The following is a 19,855-nucleotide window of genomic DNA, read 5'->3' as shown; positions in this document are numbered from 1 at the left end:
GAAGGCGGGAGACTCAACCCAAGGCCATGAACCACTGAGAGAGATGGTCCAGACTGCAGCTCTCACATAACCCAATTGACTGGGGGAACAGTCTGGAGCACGTATTCTTCAAAATGGAGTAAATTCTTTCGCCTTTGTTATTATTATAGATTATTTTGTGAGTACAGAAACATTTCTCTAAGATGACATCTATGGGAGCATGTCCAAGAGGAAGCATCATTCATTGGTTCTACCAATGAAGGTGGGCGCATGCAAAATAGCGTAACATGAAATAAGGCTGCCTTATTTCATTAGCCTGGTACACATAAAATGTTATTGTTTCATAATATTTCCAAGCCTTAAAACAACTTTTTAGGTTGATATGTTTCTCTTCAGTTAATACTAAAACATTTTGAATTTGTTGAAGAAAACCTCGTTTTACAAATAATTGATGGCTGATAGATGTTATTTTCAAAAGAACACCAAGAGTTCTAAGAGTTTCTTTGTATCCAAATTGTATTTCATTTTATTTTTTTAAGCACAACATAGTTTTAGTTCCAGAAAATTTGTCTTTGGCATAGGACAGGGAAGTGAATTCTGTAATCTTATAGGTAAAGGTATCATGTTATAGAACTTACTAAGCACATGAAGATAGCTGCAAAGAGTTCATTTCTATCTTATAAAAATATTTTAAAATGCCTAATTCTGAAATGTTCAGCTGTTTGTATACAATTATAATTTATTTTTTGTTAGAAAATACTAGAGGGCTTTTGCATAAACTCTACATGGAAGACAATCTTAAAGTGTGTCATCTAAGAAATCTTCAAAGTTGGAATATTAAGACAGATAGCATATAGCTCTTCAGAGTGAGTGCTAATGCCATCAAAGGTTTTGTTATTCCATTTGTGAGATTGGACAATGACTGATGGAGCTGGTGATAAAGAGCTCTTAATAACCCTGGGAGTTCAGCTCCTTTCCTAATTCTAACTGATGTGAGTGGAGTGAAGTACCTTATTATAATGTTTAGCATGTGTCTGGGCCAGCACAAGCCAGACTTTGTGAAGGGAAAGGAAATTCTTTTATTATTTTAATTTGTGATATTGTTGTTACAAAATGAACTGGCATTAATTAGTATATGGATCATGAAAACTAATTGATTGAACCTGTAAAGTGGCATTTGAGATAGAAGAACTGGGGGTTTTTCCTGCTTTTAAAAAAATAATTTTTAGAAGAACTGTTTCGTTCCAGAAAGGGATCTATTTTCAGTTATATACCTATGTACCTAAGATCAGATTGTCATTGCTCTGTTTTGAGATTTTTTTAAACCAATTCATTTATCTCTTACCCAGAAAAATGATATTCTGGAATATGTATGCTTGACAAAATCTTAAAAGTTATCAACTAAGAGACCTATTTGTAAACATAGTTAGGAATCTATAGACTTTTTCAAAGGCAACTTGATTCCAGATACTTAAGATTATCTCTTTTGCCTCAGACAAAGTTAACCAGTATTTTGTACAGGAATTCTTTCTTTTTTAGCTTAAGGCAAATCTCTTTTAGGAAATATATTATTTTCTATTATGTTCCATATAGCTTAAGTAATAATTAATATAACATCAGATTTTAATAGGCATTGTCTCTGTAGATTCCTAAATTCTAGACACTCTAACACCCACGCTTAATTCACATATCCTGTTTCCTTTACTTAAATTGTGTTACATGATAGGCATTTTGTATCTTTGGTGATATAAAAATATAATTTAAAAAACACCAATATTGTCAGAATGTATTAATTTTCTAAAGCTGTTGCAACAAGTTACCACAAACATCATAGCTTAAAAAACAGAAAGTTATTAATTGATTCCCTCACAAGTATGAAGTCTGAAAGCTGTGTTCATATCCCTGTGCGTCATTTGAATGATTGGGCGTGGGAGGGATGGGGGAGGGAAGGGAGATTCTTGCTCTCTTCCACTACCCAGTAGCTCCAGGCATGCCTTGATGTGTTGCAGAAAACAAACAAACAAACAAAAGCAAAAAATGACTCTCTGCCTCTATTTTTCCAAGAACTTCTTCCTTTTGCCTCTGCAACCTCTCTTCTTCTAAAGACACCTGTCATTGGATATCAATCCAGCGTGAGTTCACCTTGGTATCTTAACTAATTATGAGTACAAGTACCCTAGTTCCAAATGAGTCATACTCTAAGGCTGCAAATGTTGATGAATTTTCAATAGGATATTATTCAACCCACTATATCAAAATAGAAATTTAGAAAGTATCCCATTAATTTTAATATAGAATCATGCTAGGAAAAGTGCTATGGGACACAAAAAAATGAGTAAAGAAGAAGGAGATTGTGGACACAGAGTAGTTTGAAAAGGAAAAAAAATGTACTTTCCGGGGGGGGGGGAAATGGCAAAAATAAAGAAAGAAATGAAATGAAGCTGCAGGCATAGATGGCTAGTTCATGAAGCTGTGAGGGAATAAACAGGCTATAATTGAAGGGTTTAAATCGTGATATCATAGAACTCATGATATTGTGTCTTAGCAAGATCATCTACAGCTAAATACAAAGAGAGGAAGTTAAGATTGGAAACAATGAGAATTCAGAAGTAATGGATTACATTTTGCAGTGATCCGTTACTCCTACTCAACGTATGATCACCCTTTAAAGTGTTGTGTCCAAACTTGGCCAAGGGTTGGACACATGGCTCAATGTAGGCTTAATTCACATACTGTTCATGGAATTCTACCCTTAAGACAAATGCGGATGAATTTGGGTAGTGGTCAGGAAGTGACACTGACTTGGTGATGCCTTAGACATGGATAGTTGATGAGAAGAGTGAAGGATGAAAGTCAATCTTACAACCCACACACTAGGTGAAATCAGAAGCATTAGCAGAGGTAAGAGCAGAGAAAGACAGTGGATTTCATGCATTCTATTTCATATAAATGAATCTGAGCTGCCTGCAGCACATCCAATTTAACATGATCAATAAAACATTTGATTTTAGGTCTGAAGTCTATTCACACATAGAAACTGGTATCTGAAGACCCGGTTGCAAATGTCATAATCTCATCAGAAAATAATCTACGCAGTGACCTGTTTCATTCATGTTTTGAGTGCTTTAGGAAAAGTTAGGGCTTACATAAAAACATTTCCAGAGGATATGTAACATAAACACAGATTGTACAAATTTCTCTTCTTTTCCTTCTTCTGACTAGCATAAATTTCCTCTACAAGTATGTCTATTATTTTTAATATAGCACATATGGTCATGCTTTCTTGCATATGCATATAAATATATACATAAACACACACACTCACACACACACACACACACACACATATTTCTACTTAAGTACCAAAAAAGTCACTACACTGCTATTCTTTTTTTTTTCTTTCTTTCTTTTTTTCTTTTTGGTTGGTCATGGGGCTTGAACTCTAGGGTTGGTTACTGTCCCTCAGCTCTTCAGCTCAAGGTGAGAGCTGTACCACTTGAGCCACAGTACCACTTCTGGTTTTCTTGTGGTTAATTAGACTTTCCTTGCTCAGGCAGGCTTTAAACCATGATCCTCAGTTGTCAGCTTCCTGAGTAGCTAGGATTATAGGCACGAGCCACTAGTGCCCAGTTATACACTTCTATTCTTATATAGTCTCAGATAGGATCTAGTAAACAGCATTAGGTGGACATTCCATTCACATGTTTATTGATGATAATTTTAGCAAGACAATGTTTTCAAGTTGACATAGACACCAAAGAAACACAATATGACTCAAATTTTCTGGGATTGTAATTATAATTATGTAACATAAAAAGGAAGTGAAAAGAGACACCAAAAACAAATATGATTAGTAGATCATTGTGCTTTCTTTTGTAAGTAATTTTTCATGCACAATTACACTTACACCTGCCTTTCCTAAGTTCATTTTACCATTTTGATGAGTAATGAGCAATGATTACAACCTGAGTGATATTCTGCCATTTCAAACCTGTATGCTTTCTACCTCTAATCAGGGTGAACAGAGCAGTAGGCAGGACAAGTTTTGTCTTAAAGCTCAGTTTCCAAGAATTTGGGCTGTCAGAACTGCAAAACTACATGCATCAAGAATATATTTCTTTCTGTATTCAAACCCAACTTTAATTTTTCTGATATTTTTGCCTAGGCTTAGGATGATGATTAAAACACTTAGCACATGAATCATTTTTTAACTTCAAAGACATTAAATAATTATTAAATAATTATTCTTTATAATGTTTCTGCAAGACAGGCATTTTTGTTTCCATCCCATTTAACAGACCTAAACACTGAGGGACAGTAGCCAAGCAGGTAACCTATGATCGTGAAAGATTACAAAAAATAATAACAACCTTTAAAATTGTAACCATCTTTTCTCTTCTTAAGTTGATCTCATTCTATGGACTTTAAGATATAAGACAGAGATTAGGAAGAAAATATTTAACTCTGATGTTTTCAAAGGAAAGAAAGAATTTCACACCTTTTTAACTGCCATTCAGCTGCAGGTAAAGGATTTAACAGCTTGTGGAGTGCTAATTAGAGCCCATTATACCTTGATTGACCTGCATTGGCAGAAGCTGCCTGTGTCCTTGCAAGATGGAGATTTTCCTTCTTTGCACAGTTCTGGTTCAGGAAACTTGATTTCCTGACTGAGGAGGCAGTGATAATTCAGAAGCAACAGACGAATTGGGCTGAATCAATCAATATTTAAAATAGAACTTCATCTTTGCATGCTTTGGGAATAATAAGCACCAAATTCTGTTCAATATTTGTAATGGCCCAAATATTATCACACTCACTTGCACAAAGAAATAGAAAATTGAGGTTTATTATCTTTCTTAACTTCTTCATTAACAAAGTCAAAGAATATCCAATGGGGAAAAAAATATCTGTATTTGCCTTTCCTGGCGTTTGATATTTACTATTTGGAAAAGAAATCAAGTATGTATATTTACATGGCAAATTCTCTGTACTCAAGTGGTAAAATGAGCTTTTCTGAATGAGTTATTATGTGGGTGAAAGTGTCCTCTTTTTGTTTTGTTTGATTATTTTCTTGGTGGTCTAAAGGGATTTTTCTCATGTCTCTGATAATTAATTTTAACGATGTTCTGCACACGGAGTTGCTCATTCACTTCTCCTTCATCCCACATTGTCATTTACTGTTTGCCTAGAAGTGTACTATATACAAGTGCATTTCTACTTCCTCCACCCTCTTCCTTTACACAAATAATTCTATTTCCTGTATTCCTAACACTCCACTTCTAGGTCTTTAGATTAAATATTTGAAGAAATATTAGAAACACTGGAAAACCTAGTGTTTTATTTCAATTTTTAGGACTTTGGCAAAATGTACTTGACATAGAATTTATCACCATACCCATTTCTAAGTGTATAGTTTGCAGTCCTTATATACATTTATCTTGTTGTACAAGATAAAACTCTTCATCTTGCCAAATAGAAACTTTGTATCTGCTTACTAGATAATAACTTATTGGAAACTATCATCTTCTTTGTCCTTATGATTTTGACTGTTTTAGGTACTTTGTGTAAATGAAATCATACAGTGTCTTCTTGTGGGTGGCTTATTTCACTAAGTATGATATCCTCCAAGGTAATATACAGATGAGATGTCAAAATGTCCTTCCCTTTTAAAGATGAGCAATATGTCATCATATGTATATACTTCATTTTGCCTATACATTTTCATTTATAGATGCTTGGGTTGCGTCTGTGTTTTCATGGTTGTGAATAATGCTGTTATGAACATCAGTGTACGAATATATCTTGGAGACTTTGCTTTCAATTCTATTGCATATCTAGTGACAATATTTAGGGCATGCATACTACCTCAGCACCTTAGCATTTGAGAGAACAGTAGAAAACAGGACTCTAATCATCTTCTATTATATTCCCTTGAGGCAGACCATAAAAAAAATTTCTGAACTGCCTCTAAAGTAATTCTAGAAAGGTCTGTGAGTCTTTTTTTTGCATCACTGTAATGAAAAAATTTTAATGTAGAAACTTTGCCTGGCTTATGGTATTTGAGGATTCTGGATGGATATTATCATAGCAGAAGTATATGGAAGTCCAACGTAACTATCACCAATCTAAGATCAAGGTATCTTAAGAGGTAAAATCCTTCCTGAAGGCTAAAGAACAGAAACCATTTTCTTTTCTTTTTCCAGCTTCTAATGATTATATATTTTATAGTCTTTCTCTACCTTAAATCCCAGTGATTTGTGTCTCTTTGATCATTCTTTGTGTGTATGTGTGAGGGGGAGTTGAATTTTATTTTATTGTCAAGGTGTTGTACAGAGGGGTTACAGTTGCATACATAAGGTAATGAGTACATTTCTTATGGAACATTCTTACCCCCGCCTCATTTATTCTCCCACTTACCCTCCTTCCCAATTCCCCCCAGGTATAAAGTTCATTTCCAACATATTGTCTTGTGAGTATCACTATTGCATTGGTTGTCCTTTATCTTTTGTCTCACTTTTTTTGTTCCCCTTCCCTTTCCCAATTCAGATAAACATATATACCATACCTGGAGTACTAAAATCAAGTACAGTGACAACAGGGGATAAACCAAAGGGGGGATAAAAATGAAAGAAAAAAGAAATAACTTCATCAGACTCCCAAACTGTAGGATAATTAAATTTTATTTTAAACTACAAAAAAAAAGTATATTGAGGAGGAGGAACCTATTCATCTCATGGCAGATAGGAAGCAGAGAGAAAGAAGACTAGGGCCTTAGCATAACCATTAAAAATCTGACCAGTGACCTACTTTTTCTAGCTAATGTCTCCCTTTTTAAAGTTTCCATTACTTTCCAAAATAATACCACCAAACATTGAACACATGAGCCTGTTGAAGGTATTTCATACTCAAGCCATAATGGTTTGTGTGTCTGCATCTTGGTTGATATTTGCATTTTGTGCATATATTCACCTTTTTACTTTCTCCATATCTTCCTTTAGATTTTAAGCATTTTTAATATGATGTTTTAAACACTTTGTCTAGTACAGCTCCTATTAGATCTTTTTTACAAGGACAGTTTCTGTTGGATTTTTCTTTTTCTTGATCACAATGAATATTTTTTGAATAAGGACTTAGTGCCAAATATTGTTTTAAACAACTAGGTATAGTAACACTATCTTTACCACATCATAAGATATTAACCCTAGTTTTTGAAAGTGACAAGAAGACATGGATAGGTAAAGTAATTCATGCAAAGTCACAGAACTGGTAACAGAGCTAGTTTCCACCTGAAACTAAAACTAAAAATAAAAAATCTTATTCCAGAAACCACAAATATTATCACAATATTCTCTTTAAGCTTCAAGACTAAATTTTAAAATTATCTCCAAAAAATTAAATGCCCTAACTCAGCTCTAATTCTTGAGAGTAAAATGCTTATTCAGCATATTTTTTATACAAGAGAATAGTCTGTTAAGACAGAAATTCATTGTTATTCCACATCTTTGCTGTTTGGCTTTTTTTTTCAAACTGTAATTTATTGTATTTTGTCACCTATCCAGTCACAGTGAGTTAAGGTGGAAAGATACTTTCTCAAAAAGCAGGAAAGCCCGTAACCTCTCCAATTTCCAAGGACATGCATGGTTCTCTGTCCCTTGAGTTTACTGCAGAGTATGGGGCATTTTATATTATATACAGTGTATTTCAATGGGGCCATGTTCAAACATCCAATGAAGGATGGAAGAGGCATCAATAAACTGACGGGTTTTAGTAAAACCACTTACTGTAAGTGTGACAGACTTGCATGGGAGAGTGACAGTATAAAGTTCTCAGAAAAATAGCTGGTTCCTACTGTTTTATCTCACTCACACTAAAGTTATTCCTGCAAATGAAAGTGCTTGATAAGGCCAAGGATTTCCTTCCCCAAGGCTTGTGGCTATTAAGGAATTGAAAAATGGGTGTGTCATTAGGCAGATAGTTGAAGGAGGAGAAATCAGTTCAAACACTATAGATCATATTATCAAGGTATACAAAGATTAGTCTTTAGCACATCAATTAACAATCTACCTGTCTTTTTATCTGTATTTTTTTTTCATGGAAGCAATGTTCACAGTTGATGTCTGAGCTCTTAGTAAAATGCTTGCCATAAAACAGGATATGTGAGGGGCTTCTTATGGAATAATGAAAAAATGGAAATTAGTGTCAAAATGATATCATGGTTTCAAAACATTGTTGGTACAAGCTCCTGACAGGCATCCTTGACGCACTCTATAATGACATAGTAAGAAAGCAAAAATAATGTGACAATGACTTTCTATAGGACTTATGAAGAATGACTCGGTGAGAGCTGAGCCCCACATGCTGATCTCAAGCAGAAGATGCATTTCCTGCCCAAGACATCAATATTTATGAGATTTATTGATCATCTTGTCTTGCTTAAAATATGTGCTTAACAGTATATTTAAGGATCAATTGGAGTCACGGGGACACATAAGAGAGAGAAGTAGCCTCGATAAACATGAGAGGGGACACATTGTGGCACTCTGTGTCAGTTCTTACTAGCTTAAACAAGATGCCACTGGGTCCCAGCTCAAAGAGGATTTCTAAGGCTAAGTAGCCCCTCACTAAGAGGGTAGTTACTACTTTACCTATGGAAATGTGAATAAAATCAAACCAACATTATGTATTTATTGCATTACTTTTATGCAACTAAACCACATTAATTTTCATAACTCTTAAGATTTTTTTCCTGAAAAAGCTCTGATAGTGAATCCTATAGGTTTTTACAGGTTTTGACATGCCTATCACAAAACTGATCAGCTCTTCCATTGTAGTACAAGATCATCCATAGATAACACATAAATGAATTATGCCCACTATGCTCCAACAAAACTTTACTTATAGACAGGTGATAGGCCAGTTTTGAAGAATATTCACACAGATACATAATAACATAATTTTAGATATTACTTGGAGAGATTCCTTCATATTTGTATCAGAAATGTATGTTAGCTATAAATTAGGAAGAGTGTGTAGTCATATGGGTAACTGGGGTATATACACATGGACTATATGGCTACCCTTGACTTTTCAAGTGTTTAATGCCTCAGGAAAAGCAATGGCACAGCAGCAAACCATAATGTTAAGAGATTCTGGCTCTCTTCCACTTGGAATTTTTAAGTTTTCATTACAAAAGTAAAATTTACTTCTCAATTTAAAGTCTTAAGAACTAGAAAAGTAGGATGGGACAGGAGATTTTTAAAAAGCCTATTTTTCAGTGAAGTTTATTTTTACTGAGTACTAAGCACTATATTAGATGCCAGGGAAATGAAGATTAAGAAGGAATCCCAGCCTTCAAGGAACGGCAGGCCTTTGTGTGTTCAGAAGGCCGTAGTGATTGTTCTCTGGCAATGCAGAAAATGTGTTGTCTGCTTCTCAAGAAATCATTTAAACTTTCCTCAAGAGCACCCAGATAAAAGCAGCTAGGATTTCACTGCCCTCTTTGATGACAAAAGTTGAAGGAGGCTTTTAGTGGCCGGCTATAATTTCATCATAATTCAAATGTTGCCTGTTCAATTTTCAATCTCATAACTCCATAGTCCTTTTCCTTCAATTAGCAAAATAAATCACTGGCAAGCAGAGCTGACAACTGGAAATTTCCAACTTGTACCATCCATCTCTCTCTCTTTTTTTTCTACAAGGAACCTTGACATTTCTCTTCTCAAAAGTTTTAAGCTTCTCTTTTTTGCCACCTTGCCAAAGTTGTTTTTTTTTTTTTGAAAGACTAAAGAATTGTAGACAGAATGAAATTGTAGGGAGAGACCTTGAGGTAGAATATTATTATCTTGGGAGACAAGTAGCTTGGGGATCACTTGGCTTTCTTTTATATAGAAATAAAACACCAGCACTAAGCTTGTCTTCACAAGCAGCCAGATGCTCCAGCTCTTTCCCCTTTTGATGTGTATTTGTGTATGAAAGCTTCATTTTCTTTGTTCCCACGATGTAGGGAGTTCAGTCTTTTTCCATGTAAAGCATCTACTTCTATTTTGTTATTGAAATGGATATTTATCCCATAGAGGATGGCCCATATTTATCTGTGAGTCTTCCTCTCTCTATTCACCTATCTCCTGGTTATATCTTTCTTTTCTTTCTTTCTTTTTTTTTAACCAGAAGTCCACATGGCAGGTTTCCAATTGTGTTTATCCACTCCAGCTAATTGACAGTCACATAAGTGCAAGTAATGTGAGGTATTATTGTGAGAGATTTCTGTTTGCCTCTTTAATTAAGCAGTTGTTCACAGGTGCATACAGTTACAACAAAATTAATTGATAGCTTTATATCTCACTTCTTTAGCCCACTGCTATTTGATGTTTGCAAACACCACTATTAGATATGTCTTATCTTGCATATAGGGTTTATTTTTCATTTTCTTCCAACAGAGGTTAGGACAGGTTGCCCTAAGTACCAGAAAAGCTATCACAGCAGCAAAGATAATATTACTGAGGAGGAAACAAAGTGAAATGTTTATTTATGGAACATTTTATCACCACTGAGAAGTACAATGAGAAGCTCTTTATGTTTCTGTATGCACTGCAAGTTTTCTGAATGTCAAAAATCATTGCTACCCAAACCAAATAGCTTCCTTCGAAGCTTGTGTATTTATCTTTCCATGATACTGAGGAGTTACACGTACTTACAGCAGCCAACTAGCATTCCTTAGGGGAAAATGTGTTTGTAGTCATTCTTCACCTTGCTTTTTTCTTTATGTTTTATCTGAGTTATCAGCAAGGCACCTTTCTTTTCCCAGTTCACAGAGGGGCATGCCCTAAGGGTACATCTAAATAAATGTACTGATATTAGGTGTCTTACTTGCTAAAAGAAAAAGGAGGTTAAGTATGGAAAGCAACTGAGTCTTGTGTGCCTTATTTAGGCAGCTTGGGAGAAGGATAAAAATGCATCTTCCTGAATTTGAGCCTACCTATTTATCTACTCATGGGCTCTGGGCAAGTTACTTACCTTCTCTGTTCTTCCATTACCTCTTATGAATGGGAATAAGTAAAATAAGTCAACATTTATAGAAATTTGACAATTTAATAATTTAATACAGTAAAATGAAGAACAGTTACCATCATCTTATTTGTTATTTTATTTTACTTATTGAGGTTAGGTGACTTGCATAACTTATTTAAACCTTTTCAATTTCAGTTTTCTCATAGCAACTTTTGGATATTAATACTAATTGATCTGCTAATGGCATAATCTTCCCAAGCATGTGAACTTTTTTTCTACCTCTAAACACTCCCCAACTTTCAAGAATGCAGCAAGTATTCAAATGATGTTTCTCCTCTTCATCTTTCCAGCCTGGAAGATATTCTAATATGACAGGTGGTTAAAAACAGGTGAGATAAAGGACTTACTATGTGCATAGGGTAGGTGCTTCTCCATCCAGAAAGGTTTAACAGCCCCCAAAGGCTCTGTGTTCAGTACTGCCAAATTACTTGTGCTCATCACTTAATAGAAAATTTAATACTTCATGACAAAATCCAGAGAAGATCAAATTAAAATACACATTTAACCCTTAGGAGAAATTGCACTAGCTCAGGAACTGATGCTACATTTGGAGCAATTGTATTATCAGATTAGAAGATCACTTACAGAAGACTAGAGTATTTAGGGAATAGGATGTTGAATGCCAAAGATTAGATTAGGGACAGAGGGGATTTGTTTATTAAGCTTTTAAGATGGTGAAGTGTTTAAGGGAGCGCTGGGGCTGGGTGAGCTCCCTCTAGCAGATTTGATCTGGAAGGTAGTTACCAGAGGTATGTGTGCACAGAAGTGAATATAGACAAAGATTAGTATAAAATCATATTTGAGACGAGACTACAAAAGATCATACTAAGACACTAAATCTGTCATCAGCTCTAAGGAATAAATTTAGGGGGCTGGAGTGGAAGATGAAATCTAAAAGGTCAGGAGCTAGACAAACTCAGGAGTGGAGTTACAGGTAAGGAATGGTGCAAGAATAGGACAAGAGGACACAGAACTTCTTCATCTGAGGACAAGCCAGGATGATGTACAGAGCGCCTCCTTGTTAGTGTTGCCTACAAATGGGGCTGAGTAATGACAGGGCACAGGGGACCCAAGGAATAATACTCATGTATAGTGGTTCTTTGAGCTTTGCAATCCATACAAGTTGAGGTTTTTTTTTTCCTTCTTCATTTTTGCCTGTAGATTTGTGGGTTTCTGGGAATCGTAGAGGGTTAGGCAAATACTACTTAAAAGCCTAAGCACAGATTAAGTAGGAAGTAGAACCTCAAATTTGGCATCTTCACAGCTAGCCAAGATTTAAAGTGATGGCTATCAGAACTGCTTGACTAGGCACTGTTTGGAAGGAGACGCTGGTTAGTTCTACCCGAACAGGACTAAATTCATCTTTCCCAACTCCCATCCTCACACTGGTACATATATCCTTGCCTTATTTTATACCTGTACCAATCTTGTCTCTGAAACCTTAGGAAATGTCTCTTATTCTAACCACCTTTTTTTTCAGTTTTTGTTTCATTTTCTTTCATTTGGAATTTGCCATTGTCTTTGGCTACTGTGTGTATAACAAACCTCTCATTTTTCTTGTATGGATTTGTAGGCAGGCAGGCATTGGTCATCTTCAACGTGAACACAGCTCATTCACTGTATGCCATTCCATTGTCCTGCAGGTAACATGTTGAGCAATTTCTAGATTTCTGTATCACAAAACTAATTTCAATAACTTCATATTTCTTGACTTTTTAAAGGTCTTCACCTCCACTCCTGGTTAATAACTCATTCTTATGATCACATTTCAGAATTCAGTGACAGAGGAATCTTGAACCTTTATTTTTTAATTTCATTTAATTTTCTTGTAAAGATGCTGTACAGAGAGGTTACAGTTATATCAGTAAGGTAATTTTATGCACAGTTCTGAACCTATCTTACTTAAAATGGATACGACTTATTTTTATCAGATTATGACACCAAATAAGATAAAAAGAGACAAGATAAATACAAAATAATAAAAATGAATAGAAACTACCAATACACAAGCACAAACACTAAAAAAATAATCTAAGCCAGTATGAGCTCTTTCCCAAAATTACGAGGGAAATTTGATCACAGATCCTATGAGAGAAACATGATTTCTGTAAGGGAAGCTCAGTGTCATGAGATCTCCTTTATGCATGATACAAGTGAAATGTCCTCAGTATCCCTAGGGTTCCACTGCTAATGATTGTTGTTTCTTATTACATTTTTTAATGTTCCCTAATGATGCCAGTGCCATTCTCCTGAGAAAATGTAGTAAAAGTAATCATTACTATCCCCACACAATGTTCTATAAATATGCAGCTGGCTTGACCTCTGAATAAAAGTTAAAATATCTACAATAATCTGTGGATCAAATATCTTTATGAATATCATTTCTTAAAATGTGTCTTTGTGAAGATTTGGACACCAGAGAGTTCAAGGTCAGTATTGTTTGGCAAAACCTAAAACAAGTGAAGTATGAGAATTGGATGCTCTAGCTTTAAAGGGGTTCCATGATTTTCACCTGATCAACATCCGATAGGCTTGAAAAATATACTTTTGAAAATAAGCCTTGCTATATTTTTGGAGGTTGGCCAAATTAATAATAAGAAGAGTTGAGATTATCTGGAAAATACATTTTTTGCCATGGCTCCAACAAATGGACATAAAACTCAAATGATTTCCAAAGTGGTGGGTACTATTACCATCACCACCCCTATAGATATAAAATATCTCACGAGCCATATCTATTAAACATATCAAATTTTAAACAATGTAACTCCTGGTAAACCTTCAACATAGATTAATTGAGAAAATGAATCCATAGATAGCTGAATAATTTGACTTGTTACACAGAAGTATTGGATATAAGCCAATAACTGTTGGAGGACATCTGCCAAAATACATGATTTGAGTTTTGGATAGTTCATCTTGTGCTACAGTTCTGACAATAATTAAAAGGCAGGATCAATTAGATGCTGAGGTCATTTTAAAAGTACATGATAATAAAGCCATTTCACCCATGTAGAAGAAAATGTTCCCTTCCCTCTCCATTTTCAATATCCCAGTGGCATGTATGTATCCATCAAGTCACTAAAATATTAAGAATAGAACTAAAGCACATTGTTCGGATCATTGCAATCATCTTTGAAAGCATCTTTTATACCACAAGAGGCCATACCTATAACTTTTGCCCCTTGAGGGATATTAATATAGAATTTCTGAATAAACAACAAACAGTACCTCTATCATGAGCTTCTATAGCTTAAAATGTTCACTGACATTTAAATACCAGGGAAAGTATATGAAAGCTTCACATCTACAGCTCATCTGATCTCTCTAGTTCATTCCACAAAATTGTCAGTGTTACTGTCACTCTGCCAATACCAGTGTCCTGCAAAACAGCTCACGTGTTTTTGGTGCTCAACCTTTTTTCTTGAATAATACACACACACACACCCACACACACACACACACACATATGTGTGTGTGTTTCTACAGAGATAGAGGGATATAAAGATATCTATATAGATATATATCTAGACATATTTGTATTTATCTATGTAGGGTAAACTTTGGGATTTTAATCTGACATACTTTTTTTTTTTTTTGGTTAGACTATTGTCTTGGGCCAGGCACTGGTGGCTCACACCTATAATCCTAGATACTTAGGAGGCTGAGATTTTAGGACTGTGGTTCAAAGCCAGCCTGGGCAAGAAAGTCCATGAGATTCTTATCTCTAATGTATTACCAAAAAATCCAAAACAAACAAACAAAAACACCAGAAATGTCTTTGTGGCTCAAGTGGTACAGTGCTAGCCTTGAGCAAAAGAAGCTTAAGGACAGTACCCAGGCCAAGAGTTCAAGCCCCAGGACTAGCTTAAAATAAAAAGAAAAGTCTTCAGGACTTAAATTTATAAAAGAGAATACTGAGGTGAAATTCAGAAGGAATGTAATGCAAGCCAGTTTTCTTAATTTTGGAGAAAATGTGCATTTGCTTTAAAATGTACTATAAATTACTCATTTCATTAGGCCCATCTACAAGAGATTCTAGTCATACTGTAAAATACAAAAGCATATGGAGTATCAAGAATAAATGTCTATCAGTGACTTCATGTTTTAAATAATTCTAAATGGATAAAGAACTGATCAAGAAAAAAAATTTAACATGGATTTTAAAATCAGATGTCCCATACAAAATATGTACTAACAATCTGAATCTAAAAGATAATGGAAACATAGTTATATTGTCTAACCAAGAAAAAATAGAAATTTTCTTTCTAAGAATTCAATAGATACTTACTTTTCTCAGCTACAATCTCTGAAGATATACCACAAGAAGAAAACCATAGAATACTTAGCATTTCTCCTCTACATGACCAAATTCAGTTCCTTCAAGACTTTCAAGTTTTCTGGATCAAATCTGAAGAGTTTATTTGGTTCAAGATTTTTTTTTGTCTTTTTATGAATTATAGACTTGTTTTCACTTTCCTAACCAGGTGATTACATTGCACTGAAAGAATACAAAACTTTCCATAGGTCAACAAGGATTTAAAAGACTCAATTTCTAGGTCATAACTTTTATGCACACTTTTTATTTTTTACAACTGATTTGCCTGAGATTCTGCTGATAAATATGAGCAGATTCTTCCCTTCCATCTCCTGTTTCATTGTTTCCCCTGGTTACCTTCACAAAGGTTAATATATGTCCCAAAGGTCTTGATTCAGGTACAAATCTCTCCACAGAACCAAGCAAACAGGCATAAGGAAACATTGGGTTTGTATTCTCTTTATCAGCAATGAATTCTAATACAGCAATAGTACATGAAAATTCAGTGCAGTCAAAACAAGTGCAAGATGAATGTGTTATATTTACAGCTAAGTGAATGGGAGTACTAACCTCTTCAGTAGACTAACTGCACTGTCCACCTAAATAATAACTTGTTTAAGTGCAGAAAGAAGAATGATGAACATTCTGGCAACGATGAAGATTAAAGGAGCTCCATACTCTTTCCTATTCTTGTTATTTCAACCAATTTCCTTTCAAAGGAAATTTATACATTAAACTATGTTGATTACCTTACCAGGCATATTACATCATGACCGTTGGCTGAATACAATGATATATCTCCCTCTAACTATCAAAAATTTTAAAGGTAAAATTATTTGAAGGTGAAATAATTTCTTCTTCATGTAGAGATGCCCCATCAAAACATTAAGAAACAAAACAAAGGAAGGGGGTAACAATGCCTGACAAGAAATGTACTCATGACCGTACTGATGTAATTATAAACTCTCTGTGAAGCATCTTTACAAGAAAATAAAAATAAAAAAAACACTAAGAAACAGAATTTCCAAAACAGAATTACCAATAGTTAAGGTATTATTTCACTACAAATGTCATGACATGACCTGTAATTGCATTCAATATCAATTCTTTTTTATTATCATTATAAAGGTAATGTACAGAGGGGTTACAGTTACCTAAGTCAGGTAATGAGTTAATTTCTTTTTGAACAGTGTCACTCCCTCCCTCATTTTCTCCCAGTTCCCTTCACCATTTCTTCTCCTTTTCCCTCCTTTCTCTGTACCTATTACCCTGTCATCTTAACATTTCCTTTTCTCCTATCTGGTGCATACCTTCACTCTGTCAGTGCTACAATGCCTCAGATAGCATCTTAATTTTGGATCCCCAAAGTAAAACATAGAGGAGATTCCCAGGTCTAAAGACTGCATCCAGCAAGGCTCCTTAGGAACCTGCCTTCTCCATTTTATTACTTCCTTTTATGATATCTCTCACCATGTGGTGGGATCTAAAACTGCAAAACAAGAGAAAGGTAACACTGCATCTGCCTGTGGCATTCATATGTGGAGTATGTGTTAGATGTGTTCAAATGTTGATAAGTTGAATAGAATACAAACCAGAATAAAGAAAGAACAATGACAGAAATACAAATTGTGGCCACTCCTACAAAAGAATATTGAGTTCTATTGAGTTCTGTTTATGTTAGTGCTTATTCTGAAAGTATTCTACATAAAAACAGAATCCTGTGGTTTCATTTCAGTTTCATGGGTCTACTGTGTCTTAACTGATGATCAGTCTCAATCAGGATTTTTTTTTAACTTTTCACTCAGGATTTCAGCTTCCTCAGATCCATAGAATCCAGTAGAAAACACTACTAGGGATTTATCTTTGTGAATAGAAGCATGAATATAAATAAAACTCAATTTGTTTTTTGCCAGCCATGGGGCTTGAACTCTGGGCCTGGGTGCTGCTGCTGAGCTCTTCAGCTCAAGGCTAGCACTCCCACTTGAGCCCAGTGCCACTTCCAGCATTTTCTGTTTATATGGTACTTAGGAATTGAACCCTTGGCTTCATGCATGCTAAGCAAGCACTCTACCACTGAGCCACATTCCCTGCCCTAAAACTCAATTTTTTTGACAATTCTAATTTCTTCCAGGTACTAATTACTCTTACTTATGGTATTGAGGACATTGCTCATATACTAAATTATCTAACTCTTCATTACACAAAATTTTACAGTTTTAGTTTACTGGTAAAGGACTATTTAATCACATACCAAGAATTATAACAAAAGCTAAGTTACTCAATATATAATATGATACCATACTTAAGCCCTTAATCTTGTTTATTTTTGCTTAAAAATAAGTTATACAACTTGATATTTTGATTCACATTATAATGTGATCACCACACTCAAAGTAACACATTCATTGCCTTATGCAATGGGAGTGTGAGTGTGCATCATTCTATTCAACATTACTATCTCTAGATATAGCTAAATTGAAACATTGTACCCTTGACCACTGTCTGCCCATTATTTTTACCTCTGCTCCACCTAGAAGCCAACATTCAACTCTACTTCTATGACAATTTGAATGAGGTACATCTTACTCAAGTCATTCAAGTCACTACTTCCCTCATTTTCTCACAGATCTTTCCCTCCTGATCCTCCTCCCCGACAAGTTTTATAGGTCATTTTCAACATAATGTCTAGTAGTATCACATTGAATTAATTCACCCCCACCATTTCTGTGCCTCCCCATTCTGCTCCCCAAATCAGATAAACTTATATACAAGATAAAAGGTACAGAAATAGCCAAGATATGGAATCAATCTAGATGCCCCTCAGTGGATCAAGAAAATGTGGTATATATACAAAATGGAATTCTATGTTTCTATCACAATGAATGACATTGCCTCATTTGTTAGGAAATAGAAAGACTTGGAAAGAATTATACTAAATGAAGTAAGACAGACCCAAAGAAATATAGGCTGCATGGTTTCCCTCATATTTAATAATTAGAATGTACCTATAAATCTACAAGTAAACCCAATGGACAGTAAAAGACAAAAAAATTACACTTGGACATGATTAAACAGGACTTTAAACATTCACACAGTGAGACTAAAGGAGGATATTCTTAGGAGAGGATCACAAGGGCTCAATAGCTATGTGCAAATGATCATATAAAATGATAGTTATCAAAATGAACTCCAAGAAATGGAAACAAGAGGGTTTCTAAAATTTTTACTTTTTGCATTTTTGTCACTTTTTTTTATTTCGATACCTTTTCTCTTGTGTGTGAGTTTAGCAACTCATTCTTGACCCCTTCTTCTTGACCCCCACCTTCCTCATTTCACTATCCTTCCCCACTCTTGAGGCATAATCCTTTGAAAAGCTTCATATGCTTTTATATTATATAAATCTCTCTTCTTATTTATAAATGCTCTCCTATCAGACTTTCATCAGCAAAACTGATGTGATCAAAGGCTATGTGGTTAAACCCAATGGTTGGTCCTCTGCTCTGGTAGCATTTGCGCATCAAGCTCTTTCTTTCTCCTGTTGTTGGTTTTTTGTTGTTGTTGTAGTTATTGTTTGCTTTTTTTTTTGTACTGAACTGTATTTTCCTCCACTCTGTTGGTTTCTTGATTATGATCTTCTTTTACTGGTTCTTTTCCTTCCCCAAACCTCTTCAAAATAGACCAAAGGTATTTCTCACTCCTTGTTCTTTTACATATGCTTTCCTCTTCTCCTTGATCTTTTGGCTTAAAATTCCACCTATATGTCACAGACTTCCAAATTCCCCTTCTCATTCTATAACTTTTTTGAGATTGATAAATCCACCTGTCTTCTGGACATTATTATATGGCCATATAATAGAAATCTCAAATTCCATGCATTTAGTTCTGAGTTTTTGGTCACTGCTTGCCAAAATCTGTTTCTTTATCTCAGATGATGGCAACTTTATTCTTCTAGTTCTTCAGTGTGAAGACCTTAGAGTTATTTTTATCTCAGTTTCTTATTTCTCCATACTCTCAATGATTCAGGAAATTCACATCTAATTTCAAAATTTTCCTAGACTTTAATTCTTTAACCTTCCACCACTTCTACTACCACCATGATGATTTTAGCCACTGACATTTCATTCTTGATTTGCCATGGTCTTCTACTTGCCCTCATTTCTTCTATTCTTTGGTATGGACTTAATTGTGTTCCTGACAAAACCATATGTTCTCACTCCCCATCCTGATATGATTGTATTTGAGATAGAGCCTTGGGCAAGGTAAATAATTTAAAGATGGCCATAAATGTGGAGCCACAGTCCAGAGGACTGGAGGCCATTTCAAAGGAGAGTGAGGGGAAAAGGAGGAGAGAGGAAGAGGAAAGGAGGAGAAGAAGGAGAAGAAGGAGGAGGAGGAGGAGAAGAAGGAGAAGAAGAAGAAGAAGAAGAAGAAGAAGAAGAAGAAGAAGAAGAAGAAGAAGAAGAAGAAGAAGAAGAAGAAGAAGAAGAAGAA

This window comes from Dipodomys ordii, unplaced genomic scaffold (assembly GCF_000151885.1).
Source record: "Dipodomys ordii isolate 6190 unplaced genomic scaffold, Dord_2.0 Scaffold1, whole genome shotgun sequence".
NCBI classification, from domain to species: Eukaryota; Metazoa; Chordata; class Mammalia; order Rodentia; family Heteromyidae; genus Dipodomys; species Dipodomys ordii.
This window is presented reverse-complemented; position numbering follows the sequence as displayed.